This window comes from Polistes canadensis, unplaced genomic scaffold, assembly GCF_001313835.1.
Source record: "Polistes canadensis isolate GaletaPanama2010 unplaced genomic scaffold, ASM131383v1 scaffold_8, whole genome shotgun sequence".
Lineage (NCBI taxonomy): Eukaryota > Metazoa > Arthropoda > Insecta > Hymenoptera > Vespidae > Polistes > Polistes canadensis.
In genome coordinates, this window is record NW_014569555.1 from 852,274 (window position 1) to 867,687 (window position 15,414).

The 15,414-nt window shown below is 32.2% G+C and overlaps 1 long non-coding RNA gene across 2 annotated transcripts in view; it reads left to right on the forward strand.

Annotated features, from left to right (window-relative positions):
• The window catches only part of LOC106792003, a 35,581-nt gene extending 21,703 nt beyond the window's left edge, over nucleotides 1-13,878 (forward strand). For both annotated transcript variants that reach the window (XR_001382253.1, XR_001382255.1), the window contains 2 exons: nucleotides 4,039-4,126; nucleotides 13,067-13,878. This is a non-coding gene — a long non-coding RNA (uncharacterized LOC106792003). The remainder of the gene's footprint in view (nucleotides 1-4,038; nucleotides 4,127-13,066) is intronic.
• Nucleotides 13,879-15,414: the final 1,536 nt, after the last annotated feature.

A 15,414-nucleotide genomic window follows, 5' to 3' on the forward strand; every position in this document is an offset into this window, starting at 1 on the left:
GAAAAATATATAAATTTAAAAAAAGAAATTATATTAAAACATCGAATATACATACATTCGTATGACATGGTGGTTCACATTATAATAAATATGAGTTGATTTTAAATCAAGAATATTATAGAAAATTCAATCTACCGCGAAAGGATATCGGCAAACACGTTATATTATTTTTAACATAAGCATATAATCATCGTCGTTGTCTTTATCTTTGTCTCGTTGTCGCGATTATCATGTGGAGCCGAGCATAACCGAATAACCGATAAAGGAATTGCGTCATGGCGCCACCTGAGACCATGCGTACATATGAGCGACTTGTTGCGTAAAATATTCGCGATAACAAACGTGTGTACACGTGTAAGTAAATTGTACGTTCGTGTAGATATCCTCTGTCTCTCTCTTTCTTTCTCTTCTATTATCATATCAAGTCGCAAATCATCGGGAAAGTATATCCAACCTAAGTTTATATGTTGGTATTACTATGGTGTATATTCCAATAAGATAAAAAGTGAGCTTGTTAAGGATAATCAAAGGCAAACCTTTTTTAATGATATTTTTCATCATCGATTTATATTACGATAGATCCTAAATTATCTATTTTTATTTGTGATTTCTATCATAGATATATTTTCCTTTCTCGTTTGAAACGAACGGTAACCGAACGTTCAAATCCAATGACATCATCTTACTGAATAGCGATCAATCGATACAAATTACTAGCCTCGAGAAAAATCCTCTTTGATCTTTCCATTCGTCGTTAGACATTATTGTGTTGTTGAGAATTCACAGTCAAATATTTATAATAATTATTTTGAATTTATTATTAATACGCGTACTTCTCGAATTTTTCTTATATTATTTCATATCTCATTTATTTGTAATGTATAATGTATACGAGAATTGGTTTGAAAATGTTTGAAAGTTTCAACTAGAAAAGAAAACTATTTATTTTTTTTCCTTTTTTTTTTTTTTTTTTTTTTTTTTTGTTTTGTTTGTTTCGTAAGTCTCTTCTAGAATACGTTCATAAGAAATGCATGGAAAGAAGATAAATAAAAAATAATATACTTTAGTACTCATCGTAGAAATTCAATAATCACAATTTTATCTAGAAAAATGTAGGTAGGACGCCTAACAAAATTATTTAACAAAATCAATTTCAAAGAGTTGAAATAATAAATGCATCGATTTTCTTTTTAAATCGAAAAACCAACATATATTAATAATAGGAAAAAAATTTCAATTTGGTTGTTCGAAAAAGAAAAGGATTGATATCGATCAAATCTACTCTCTCTTTCTATCTTTCTTGTTCTCTTTCTCTTTGGAATGAGATTCCATGGTTCTCTTACGTTCGCAATACGATTTCGTAATCGTGACTTCTCGTATCGGTATCCGATTCCCCGCTGACTCTCCTCCCCTCCCTGTTCCCTTCCACCCACCCCCTCTCGCCCCCTCTTTCCCTTGTGAGTTCGGGTTTCCTCTTTCTCTCATACTCGACTGAATGGAGGCGTCGGAATTCTTATCGACCGTCGTGTTCGCCCTTACGTCATACCGCCTTTGACTAGTTGAAAAAGTATTGACCATCCGAGTACAATATTCTTAGTACGTTATCACTAGACAATTGTTTTACCGTCACGCATGGTACAGTGTTTCTCAATCGGTTCCTTTTTTTTTCTTCTTCTTCTTTACCTTTTTATATTTTCCGTTTCTTTTTTTCTTTTCTATAACCTGATAAAAGAAACAATATTTTTAAGAAATAACTGTGTTAAAAAAAGGGACCAATCGAATTAGTGACAAAAAAAAACAATTGGCGTACAAATGATATGCGAATAAAAAATGTATAAATACGTAATTTATAGATTATATCGAGATTTGTGTTTGATACTACGATTAACAAAAAGTGATCGGATTAAATTGCGAGAGAATGATTGTCTTATAGAAATAATTTGTTATTTTTTTTTATTCGCGTATATTCGTGCGTTTGCGAATTAACGAATTAACTTCCTTCCGTTTAAAATACTCGAGAGATTATTTCATTAGAAAATTTTGTTTAATTTCATCTTTCTTTTTTTCTTTTTTTTTATTCCAAAACAAGCGATAAGATTATACGGGAACGTGAAGAGTCATTGATAAAACGTGGTGGAAAATCCCGAATGAAGATCACTGACGTACATATTATCTGTGAATCGTTTGCTCGTGGATATGTGTCCGCCCACTCTTCCGTACTACCATACCGCACACGTCGTCGTCGTATTCGTCGTCGTCGTCGTCGTCGTCGTTGAACGAACATCCGCATAGATCTAGAAGTTCGATCCTCTGATACACGTAAAACTTGTGCTCCTAGTAAAGTCGAATGGGAGAGAAAAAAGGAAGAAAAAAAAGAAAAGAAAAAAGAAATGTTGCCACGTCTGTCTCCTCGGTTTTCCACGATATCTTCTTGTCCGCATTGGAAAAGAAATGATTTCGAAAAATACGCCTGACTTCTTGTTGTCCTCCTTTTTGTTCTTTTTTTTTTTTTGTACTTTCTTCCTTTTCGCATGATTAGTTTTTAAAGAACGAATTTTAGAATACATTTTTTATAAATATTTCAGTATCGTCCCATTTGTTATCGTTTTGTACGTTTGTACTTTTCTCTTTCTTTTTTTTTTTTATAAAAAGTGATTGTATTTTATTCTATACAAAGAGAATGGAAGAAATAAAAAAAAAAAAAAGACGAAAAATTCATTAACGATATTTCTATATGATTGACATTAGAAAAGAAATCATGTTTCGCATCATATAAATATTAATAAAATTCATTAATTCCAACATAAGAGTCGATTAAATAAAACACAAAAATCAATTATCCACGAATGAAATATAATATCAATTATGTTTACCACAAATAGAGTGAAAATCATCAATTTAAAATAAAATTAATTGATCAATCGAATTCAATAAAAATCAACGTACAGTTATTAACAAAAAAATATACATATATTCAAATTTGGACATTAATACCATTAGTTAGATACATTATCAGACGACACGTGTAATTAATCAACAACAAGAACAATAAAAGAAGATTAAAATAAGGGAAAAGACATTTTTCAAAAATGAAGACAATGTTAAAGCATTACTTGTGCATTGTCGGTGCTGCTGCATCCGTTAATTGTTCTATTTTTGTGTCACAGTGGTACAACGAGAGAAAAAGAGACAGAAAGAGATAGAAACAGAGACAGAGAGAGAGAGAGAGAGAGATAGGGTAATGAATGGATTAAACAACTTGACGTAACAGGATGGATTATATAAACGGTAGCGAATATGTTCTATCTCACTCTCTCGTTAGGTTTCTTTCTATCCATCTATCTATTTCTATCTCTTTCTCTCTCTGTCACACACACACACACACACAGAGAGAATGGCTCGTGCTCGCGCGTGACATCGGAGGTAGGAAGGAAGTTCGCTTCCTTTCGTACCTAAAAGGTATTGAGCCCGTCCACACGTCCGTCCTGCAATTCAACTTCGTGTTGCACACCAACTATAAATATATATATGAATATATGTGACTGTGTATGTGAGAGAGAGAGAAGCGCGTAAATGTAGGCGACGAAGCGCATAGTGTTAAAGCCGTTTCGTTGCCGACGAAACGAGGGGTCGTCCATTTAAAAGCGGACGAGCTCGGTTAGAATCCCAATGACGACAGCGCAGCCCTCTTTAAATCTCTCCCTTTCCTCTAACCGACTTCCCCCCCCCCATCCCCATCCTCCTCCTCCTCCTCCCCCACCTTCACCACCACCTCCATCTCATCCTCCTCTCGATCTCCTACTTCTACTTCTACTTCTACTTCAACTTGGATTCTCTTTCTCTTTTATCTACTATTCAGCACCATCAAACTACTCGGAACTGTGTTCTTCTTCCTCTCTGTTACATTCGTCTAATATTTCTTTCCTTTCCTTCGATTTTCGATTGTTCATTTTGTTTTTTTTTTTTTTTTTAAGATGTGTCTTTTTATTAATTTTATTTATTATTTTTCATATTTTCTTTTTTTTTGTGTATTTACAGAATACCGAGTACGAGTACAATCATGGTTTTTGCTGGAGGTGTTGTTGTTGTTAATTGGGGAGATTGGGACTTTGTGAAGTTATTATCGGTGAGTTTATCTAAATTTCGATCATATTTTTGTTTAATCTTTGCGGATCGTTTGAAATGTTTTTGATCTAACGTGGAAATATAATTTGTTTTTTTGATTTTCGTTTAAATTCATTCGCATTTGTAAACGAAATTTAATGTTTTTTGTTTGTTTTCTTCTATAGACTCAAAACTTTTCAACCCCCCACTTTCGTATACTAATAATAAGAATTAATATATAATGAAATAATTATTTTTGATATGATATAATAATTTATTTTACAAGTATTTGTGTTTTGTAAGAATTTCGAGACAACATTTATAAATTGTTCTCAAATTCGGTATTTACTTTACACTCTGCACATCAATTATATATTTATCAATTATCTGTTTATTAAGTAAACAAAATATAATCTTGTGGATAAAAAAAAAAGATTTCATAATTTATATATCAAATGTGTTAATTTTACTACTACACGCAAGATCTCGCAAAAACGATAAAATTGGGAATTGATCGACATGCCAAAAAGTACACACACAGACACAGTTTCTCATTGGTAAAATAGTGTGTTAGTAGATGTAGGAACGGAAAGGAAGGGGTTGTACTTAGTTGACCTACTTTTTGTGTTTCTGCGTGCGAAACGATTTGGACACGTGCTCTCGAACGCACAATCCTCTCCTCCTCATTTCTTCTTCTTCTTTTTCTTCTTCCTCTTCTTCTTCCTCTTTCCCTCTCCTTCTCTGATGTGAAATCTTTTCTCGAGTTATTAGCACGTAGTCTGGGAGCCGTCTGCGGGTCGTCGTCCGCGACTGGAATAGAAATGGCACAACCTTCTGTCACCTACGATCGCAACACTAACTTCATTCTTGAACACTACCAAATCATTACTATAACTATCTTTCTCTTTCTTGTATACTTCATTTTAATATTTATAAAAGATTGACCAATTTTTCGTTAGAATTTTTTATTTTTTACCTTATACGAGTCATCAAAATTATTCGAAGATTAATAATAACAATGAGATTTTAATTGAAAATTTTTTGTTTACACATGTTTAAATTATAATTAATTATTAATTTATTAATAACACATATACATGTTTTCTCGTGTAATATATAGTTGACATATATAAAATTATTAATAAATTTATTATACGTTTAATATTCATTATATTTATATTAAAACGAAATAATTGTGCATAATAATTATAAGAAGAAAAAACAACAGAATTTTATTAATATTCTTATTAATTCATTCATTCGTTCGTTCGTTCGTTCATTCATTCATTCATTCATTCATAGAATCAATTCAATCAACTTCTTATTATCATAAATTTCAACACAGATAGTAAGAACGGATATTCGTTTAGACTCGATTTATCTGCAGATTTGTCGGCATATCTCTCCACTCACGTAGTCATACTTCGATAAAGTATAATAAATCGACAGATCGAGAAAAAGAAATATGTAAACGAGGTATAGAAATTCCGTTCGCGTATACAACATCCATAGATTTCTCACGGTTTATCGTATGAATATTTATGTAAGGGAAAAAAATATAAAATATAGAAAAAAAAAAAGAAAAAATAATAAGAGTATTACCAAGAGAGAGAGAGAGAGAGAGAGAAAGAGAGAGAAAAAAATGTGATCGTGTAAGTGGCGATAAAATGTAACGTGCGGTGTAATAAAACGTTCGTATTGCATAAGTCAGCGGATGTTAGAGTTGGTTGGTTGACTGGTTGGTTAGTTGGTTGGTCTATTTTACATAGAAAGACAGTTTTGCGATCTAATTCACGTAATTAATACAAATTAGAAAGAAAAATGTAAAAAAATGAAAAGAAAACGGAAAAGAAAAGAAAAAAAAAACAAACAAACAAACGGCAAACGGAAGGAAATTAAAACGCGAAAAGAAATCTTGTTCGGGTAAGGTACAAATTCTAATTGTATGGTTTCTTCGTGAGAATCAAATATGGCGAACGGACGCCATGTTTTCTTTTTCTTTCTTTTTAACGGTGATTTAAATTCAAAGAAAAATATTTCTTCTCGAACGCGTGTTTTATATTACGCGAACGAAAATTTATATATCGTACGTTAAAAAAAGGACAATAAAAACAAGAAAGAAAGAAAGAAAGAAAATCAAGAGAACTAGTTTGAGATGTTGAAAGTTTTTCTTCAACTTGAATTATCTAGAAAATATTTTATTGCTGTTATACGATGACGATCCCATTCTCGAAATTCGAGTTTTAACAGTTGTCCTCCTTCCCTTAATCCCCATCCCCCCTTCCCCTCCCTTCTTCTCTCTCCCAGCCCTTAAGGAAAGGGCAGGCAGGTGCATGTACTTATTTTCGGTTAGATAGAATGAGAGATGTTAAAAGGGCAGCTGCTCTTCTTTCGTCGTCTTATGGAAGGTGAAAAGAAGATTTGTAGAAAAAAGAACAAAATGTGTATAAGGAAACCCTAACTCATGGAAATAATAAGAATAAGAAGAAGTAGAATATCAATCTAAATTCATAAAGAAAAGAATTGTTGCATGATGGATAGAGAAGTAGAAAAGAAATAAAAGGAGAAAAAGAAATGCGAAGAAAATTTAAAGTTCATAGAAAGGAGAAGTGCATGAAGAAAAATAAGAAAAATAAGAAGAAGAAGTAATGAAAAAGAAAAACGTGTAATGTAAATGAATTATTCGTAGCTAAAAGTGTACGCAAGGAAGAAAACAAGAAAAAGAGAAGAAAATGTGAATATAATCCAAATGCATAGAAACAAACAGTACGTGAATAATAGAAGAAAAGGGAAAAAGAGAGAAAAACGACGTGAAAACAATGAAAATTCGTAGTTAAAAAAAGAGTACTACATACATGCAGAAGAAAGAAATAAAAAGATACGCGAGAAGAATATTTAAATTTGTGGAAAGAAGAAATGTTTATGAGAAAATAAGAAAACAGGAAAGCAGAGAATGTAAAGAAAATGCAAATTAGTCATAAGAAGAAGTATCCAATAACGTAGAAAAAAATTCAGAAGAAGATAAGAAGAAGAAGAAGAAAAAGAATTTATGGAAAGAAGAAATACACACATACATAAAAAAAATAAAAGAAGAAGAAGAAGAAGAGAAACAGTATATGAAAAAAATACAAATTAGTGATAAGAATAAAATACCCAAAAATGAAGTATAAACGAAAAAAAAAAGCAGAAAGAAGAAGAAGAAGAAGAGAAACAGAATATGAAGAAAATACAAATTAGTGATAAGAATAAAATACCCAAAAATGAAGTATAAACGAAATAAAAAAAGCAGAAAGAAAAAGAAGAAGAAGAAAAAGAGAAACAGTATATGAAGAAAATACAAATTAAAGAATAAAATACCCAAAAATGAAGTATAAACGAAAAAAAAAAAAAAGCAGAAAGAAGAATAAGAAGAAGGAAAGAATAAAGGAAGGTAAGAGAAAGAAATAAACGGATACGGTTCGGTGGTAAGGTAAACGATATAACGGTGGAACGATATAACAACACAGCGGGTCCTTTTCAGTGGCAGATGTCTCGAGTAAGACACGTGCCCGTCTTCAAGGGCCAATTCCCTTCTCCCTTTTACTCTTCTTCCTTCTCACCGTTCTTCTTTCTCCCTTCCTTCTCCCCGTTTCATCTGTCCCTCTCTTTCTCGATTTTTTTTTTCGGGACTCGTGTTCTTCTTTCAAATACAAGATCAACGGGTGTATGTATGTATATAGGGAATGATGAAAAAAGTCCTTGCACACAAAAAGAAGAAAAAATAAAAATAAAAATAAAAAGGGAAGTTTTTGGTAGGAACTTGATAGAGGAAGGAAGGAAGAGTGAGTGAGTGGCAAGAGGGATAAGGGGAAGTAAGTGGGGGGGGGGAGTTGGGGCTGAAGGGAGGAGGTAAACTTCGAAGAAGAATATCCGTTCTTATCCTGCGTAGTAGTACTTCCTTCCTCCATCTTGCTTTTCTTCTCCTTCTTTCTTCTTTTCCAACAAGAAAGGTAAAAAGAGAGACGTGTAGAGAAAGGGGAAGGAAGAATAGGGAAGAGGGGAGGGGGTGGTGGTAAGTTAAGAGGAGGAGGAGGAGGGTAGCTGTAGAGGGAAACGAAATACAGCAGCTGCCGTTTTTGCTTCGTGAATCGCGACCGGTGCAAGCTTCGCCCTTTGTCCTTGAATCGCGCCGACCCTTTCGATATCGAAACGACAAAGGGCCGAGAAAGGGAACGTCTCTTGCCGAGAAACGGATTCCTCGAAGGCAGCAGGACCTCTTTTCTCCTCTCCTCTTCTTTCCTTTCCTTTCCACTCTTCTCTTTTTCTCTTCTCTTCTTCATCTTCCTTACTTTTTGTACTTCACTTCTCTTTTCTGCGACTGTACCACGAACTTCTCTAATTGGTCCACAACGATTGGTGGTAGTTTTTCGAGTCTTCCGAATTCGGATATCGGTGATATTTAATTTTGGGGTGGGGGGTGGAAAGGGAAGGGGATGCTTATTTGTTCTTTTCTCTTTTTTTCTTTTTTATTTATATTATTATATTATTAAAATTATTATTATTATTATATTTATTGTCATTATATATAAAATTATATATATATATATAATTTTATTATTCATATATTATTTTTTATTTTCTCTACGAGTTATTTTAGATTATATTGTATATAAAATAATTGATAAATCAAATTAAAACAATTACCGATATATATATACACACACACAAGTTCTTATATTATTTTATTAATTATTTTCATAATTTTATTTTTATTTCTTTCTCCAATTATATTGAAAACGTCTTATATACTTCTTTTTGCGATATCACTTTTAACGCGCTCCTAAACTCACATGAAATTATTTTATCAATTATTATATAGAATAAATAGGTATCGTAGGGAATTTGGACATTCAAAAGAACTAGAACTTCATTTTGATTAATTGGACGTTTCATCCCTTTATTCTTCACTTCTTCAGCAACTTAATCTCTAAAGTTCAGCGTCTATTTTTTATTTAAGCAGACATACATTTTTGTAATATTCAAAACACTATACATCTAAACTTCGTTATCTCTTGATCCGTTATATAGAATTATTATATAGAATATAATATAGAATTTAATCAGTTGTTTCTCTCGTCCAAAAATAAAATTCTTAATGAGAAGGTATCACAGGGAACTTGGACTTAAAAAAAAAAAAAGAAATAGAACTTAATTTAACTAAGTTAAACGTTTCGTCTCTTTATTGGGACTCCTTCAGCAACTTAATCTTTATAGTTCAGCGTCTTTTTTCATTGACTTGACATACATTTTTATTTTTATTTTTATATATTATTTATTATTTTATATTTTATTTTTATATATTATATAAAAATGTATGTCTACTCAATGAAAAAAGACGCTTAACTATAAAGATTAAGTTGCTGAAGAAGTCCCAATAAAGGGACGAAACGTTCAACTTAGTTAAATTAAGTTCTACTTCTTTTTTTATTAAGTCCAAGTTCCCTGTGATACCTTCTCATTAATAATATAGAATAATTCGTTCGTCAATTTATATCTTATTTTTCAAATTATTACACAATCTACTGATATTATTTAATATTTATCTTGATAATTCGATTAATATCTTTATTTTCCATTCTTTCAATCTCTCTCTCTCTCTCTCTCTCTCGTTTCTTCGAGTATTACATAGACGATGTGTAGAATATACCATCTGAGAGTCGCTGAACACGAGTCGTGCGACTTTTTGAGTCGCTTTGGTCCCACGCTGAGAGACTATGCTCGTCCATACACGTACATGAACGTTACGCTTTACCGGCTCCTATCTTTCTATACATACACACACACATATTTATATATATAAATTTTTTTTTTTTTTTTAATATATATGTTACCGTGAAAGACCGATATTGGAGAATGTCAAGATTCACATGGTGAATGTCAGCACGTACCAAATAACTTGGTGAATCTCCGAATATTTCGATATATTTTTATACATTAATATTTCGGACATACTATGTAAATCTTTTAACATTCTCCAATTTTGGTCTTTTAGGAAGTATATAAATGTATTAGTAATCACATATATTACTGGTCAGTGATCATCAGCTGATCAAATACATCGAGAATGAAATACGAAACGGAACAATACGAAAGAAATTTTGTATTTAATCTGATGTATATGCATACATGTGTACACTATACGTATGCATGGTTAAGAATTATATATGTATATGTACAATATTGGTATGTATGTGTAAGAGAAACTTATATACATGATATTTGACGTGTATTTCAACCTGGTTTGTTTGTATGTGTAGATCAAAGCATATCTTCGCAGCTGTTCTCTTATTTCCACGTGTATTAAAATCATGTTATGTGCGTGTATGTATATTTATATATATTTTCTGTAACTAGTCTTATATGTTCATATCCGTTAGAATGTAGAAACCTTTTTAAAGGATTAGATACGGACACCAGGTATCCGAGATGTTATACGAGTATTTTTAGAAGATCATATCCGGTTGATCGTTCATCAAAATCATGTTATACCTAGCGAATTATTATAAATTGCTATATAATATTTCTTGGGATTATTTTAATATTTAATAAGAACTACAATTTATTTATTTATTTATATTTATTTCTTTTCGTTGTGGATTATTGAAAAAAATGTATAAGGAAAAGAGGAAGAAGAAGACAAAAAAAAAAAGCAGATAAAACATTGTAATTTATTGTAATATTTTTATTTGTCTCTTTTCTTTTTTTGGTTTCTTTTTTTTTTCGTCGAGTTTTTTTTATTATTGAAACGATCGTCGAATGAGATAACGACAGTTATACTAGTCTGGTGTCCTTCGAACACACAATGTAGAAACGTGACGATTTGATAAGATTGTTCGAATAAAAAAAAAAAAAAAGAAGGAAAAAGAGAAGCAAAAAAAGATGGTAGAAAAAGAAAAATAAAATCGATGGAAACACACAACACACACACACACACACACACAAGTATGAAATGATCCTGATCGATTATGGAGCAGCTTGAATCGTTCGACGTGAATTCGAAAAAAAGAATTGACATTGATATAGCGCGCGCAACCGAACAGAATATACGTATATTATTTATACGAATTATCAATGAATTATCATATTTTAATGACGCCATATCAGTTGATAATTCAGCCTTGAAATACGATCGAATAACGCGTGAAGGAATCGAACATTCTTTTATTTTTTCTTCCTTTCTTTTTGATTTTTTCTTTTCTTTTTTTTTTTTGCACAAAGATTGATAAAGTAAATGAATCAATATAGATAGAGTTAAAATTGTTTGCTGCGTATATCACACAACGATTGGTTTGAAGAATTTTATTGAGAAATAATAAATTTAATTAATTTATTATAAATATTTTACATGCTTATGTATATATATATATATATGTAGAAATCTATGTGGATCTTGATTAAATATACAAATGAAGTGGATTTAATGTTCCACTATTCGGAATTCTTTTGTAAATATTTCAAACAATTTATTATAGAATGATAAACAATTCAAACTAAAAATATTAAAAAATGAGACAACGAATCAAATGATCTCATCGATAAATAAAAAAAAATACAAAATATTATATACCTGCACACTCCCATGTAATAACAATTTGCATGAATTTTACTTAACCACTACGCAAATACACTATACATTTAAATATATTCCACCGTTTGAAATTTCATCGTAAAAATGTTTAAGACAAGAAAAAGAAAAAGAAAAAGAAAAAATACAAAATATTTGATACTTGTATCAACATGATAACAACAATAATTCACGTGAATCTTATTAAAGAGCATATAAAAAAAGATGCAATGCATTTAAATATTCCATCGTAGACGCGTTTCACACACAAACAAAAAACCAAACAAAAATTAAAAATTCATTCAAAAAAAAAAAAGTAGAAAATATTTGATACTTGTATCAACATAATAACAACAATTCGTATGAATCTTATTAAAGTATCCAATACCGATTCAGTTGCATTTAAATGTTCTACCGTTCGGAAGGGGGAAAAAAAGAGGCTCGTTATCAGAGTTCCGATTCGAGTCGACCGTGACTGCATTCGTTCCTTCCTTCGTTCCTTCCTTCGTTCGTGTGTACAGTGTAGAGAAGTATTGTATATATAGAGAGAAAGAGAAAGAGAAAGAGAATAAACTAACGAGCCGGTGGCTGGGTGCTCTCCCAAGGAACTCGCAACACAAACGGCTCCACCGTTGATGCTAGTAGGCCGTTCGTTGCTTCGCTTCGGCTGTCTCCCACGGCAGGGCCGCACGTAGGCCGCATTCCACTCGCAGGCCCTTTCCACTGGGTCCCACCTCCGGGTGATCGAACCTCGACCTGCTACTTTTACCCCCCACCCTTCTTTTCAACTCCATACCTTCTTCCGTCTCTCTCTCTCTCTCTCTCTTACTCTCTCTCTCTCTCTCTCTCTCTTTCTGACTCTTTCGTTCTAACTCTTGCAACTTTGTTAACTTTGTTAACTTTGTTATTTTTTGTTATTGAAAACTTTTACTTTTGTTATCACTACATCGTTAATATAAGAATATTATGTTGAAGCAAAAGTTTTGTGAATTTTTCAATTAATATTTATAAAGTAAATTTAATAAAAACAATATTCATTATGGTGCACGTTTCAAAGTAAAGTTTTTATGCAATAAACGTAAGAATTTTGTTTTGGTTCAGTCTAATAATTTATATTTATTATAAGAACAGTGTAATATATATTTTTCTATTTTTGCGTCATCTCTATTATCGAAACAAATTAATTTATTATGTTAATAAATCATTTTTTTTTATATATTTATTTATTAAAATTTGGATGAAAATAATGCAATATTAATAATGACATAATGATTATTTAGATCTGATAAAAAAATAATCTCGATTATTATGAATATTGTTAACAATATAATAATATCATTTGTTTTTGTTCATTTACAGAAGCAGATCTATCGATAAAGAAGAGAGAGAGAGAGAGAGAGAGAGAGAGAGAAAGAAATAAGATTTATAATCTATAATCAATAAGAGACACGTACGGCACATTCTTACGAAAAAACCATGGAGGATAAAATAAAGTGAATATGAAGGAATTTATAGACGTGTGTAAAAGTGTCTAATGTGTTCGATAAAAGGAAGGAAGGAAGGAAGGAAGGAAGGAAGGAAGAAACAACAACAACCGTTTATGGAATATCTACGCGTGCGGGCTGCGATAACAGAGGTAATGAATTTAGTAATAGGGATTGTAATGGGTAACAGTAAGAGTAACAAAACGGAAAGAAAAATAGGTAGAGAGAAAGAAAAAGAAAAAGACAAAAAGAGATAGAGATAGATAAATATTTTTAATAGTAGGTAAATGTTGTTAATAGTCTAGCATCCTGTCGAATCGAACATGTTGCTTGATTTTGTCCACCGTGTCGTTGGTAACAGTTAACAGTACCAGCAAAAAGGACAAACAAAAAAGAACAAATGAGGAGAGAGAGAGTGAGAGAGAGAAAGAGAGAGAAGGAAAGAGTGATTGAAAAGAAAAAAGTGTGGTTGAGGATCATCGGCATCGAAGATGTAAAGGAAAGGAAACGAAGAAAAAGAAGAAGAAGAAGAAGAAGAAGAAGAAGTAGAAGTAAAAGGTAAAGAAGAAGAAGAAGAAGAAGAAGAAGAGTAGTGAGGAGCGGTGAAGGAAGTGACGAGGAAGAAGTAAAAGAAAAGATCCAAGAGAAGGATGAGGATGATGAGGAGGAGGACGAGGAAGAGGAGAAGCGGGCAGGGCAGGGGCGATGAGGGGTGTGAGGAGGGGAGGGGGTAAGAGGTTGGTCAGGAGGTGAGGAGGCAAGAGCAAACCCGGAGACTGGACTTGTACCTGCATTCCATTCCCACTGGCCGTGCAGGTCCTTCTATAGGTACCTCTCCCTCTCCCCTTTCTCCTTCATCTTCATCCTCATCCTCATCCCTATCCTTTTCTTCTTCTTCTTCTTCTTTTCATCCTTTAACTTCTTTTTCTTTATCCTCGTACTTCAACGAGCACACGAAATTTCCTTTTCTCAAAATGCTTTTCACTTTTCACCTTTCGTTTTTCGTTGTGTTCACCTTTCTTCATCGTCTCCTTCCTCCCCCCCCCCTCTCCCCCCTCTTTCACCCCCACCATTCCCATTCCTTAACCTTTTTATTTCTTTTTCTTTTCCTTTGTCTACCAACTTCCCCCCTCCTCTCCTCTCCCACTCACCGATTCTCTCAGTTTCGTTCACTTCATCCTTAAGTCGAACCACCAACCACCCACCTACCTCTCCCCCTGTCCTCTACCACCACCCATAACCCCGTTTATTTCACCCTTTATCCTTTCACTTCCTATCGAGTTCGGGTTCACCAACCCGATTTGTAATCCAGGATAATATTCTACTTCTTGATCTTCCGAAAAGTATCATCATCGGAAAAAGTTATGTTTATTGTATGAAATAGGTTTTCGATTTGTATACCTGAAAATGTTTCTTTTATATATTTTTTTTATCTTTTTCTTTTGCTTTCTATCTTGGAACCCTTATAATTAGTTATTGTTAATCATTATATACATATATATATATATATATAATTCATACATATATATATATATATTCAACTTTTTAAGTATTTGATTTGTCGTAAATGATTACCAATAATTTATGTGAATTCTATGAAATACTGATTTGTTATACCTATTTCATTTTCTATCTCTTTCTCTTCTTTTTTTTATTTCTATTTCTATTTCTATTTCTTCCCTTAGCACACAGTTATGTCTATTTTCATTGTATAGAGACTATATTCGAGATAGTATTAAGAATGTTTCTCAAGTTTACGAAGCAAACTTACTCGAGAAAGTCCACCTATCCCTTCTCCCTTTCACCACATTCCAATCCTCTTTCAAACATTCCTATAACCTGTGTGTACTATACTAATCGTTAAAATTCACCATAAAATACTCACAAATCGTGGTGGAAAAATATTAACAATTAGAGAAGAACATTGTTAAAAATTGGCCATAAAAAATAATACTCATAAACGACAAGGAAAAAAAAAATATACAACATAACAATATTTTTCTTTCCCTCAACTCTCTCTCTCTCTCTCTCTTCGCCCTATCTTCTCTTCCCTATCATCCCTCTCTTAAAAATCTTTCATTCATTTGATTTTATTTTCCCTTTTTTTTTCTTTTCTTTCTCTCCTTCTTTTATTTCTTATCTGACCAAATGAAATTATCGAGGGAATAAAATTTCACCGTAAGTTGTTCGCGAGAGTTTAAAAGGGAAGAGGGCGGGGGGGGG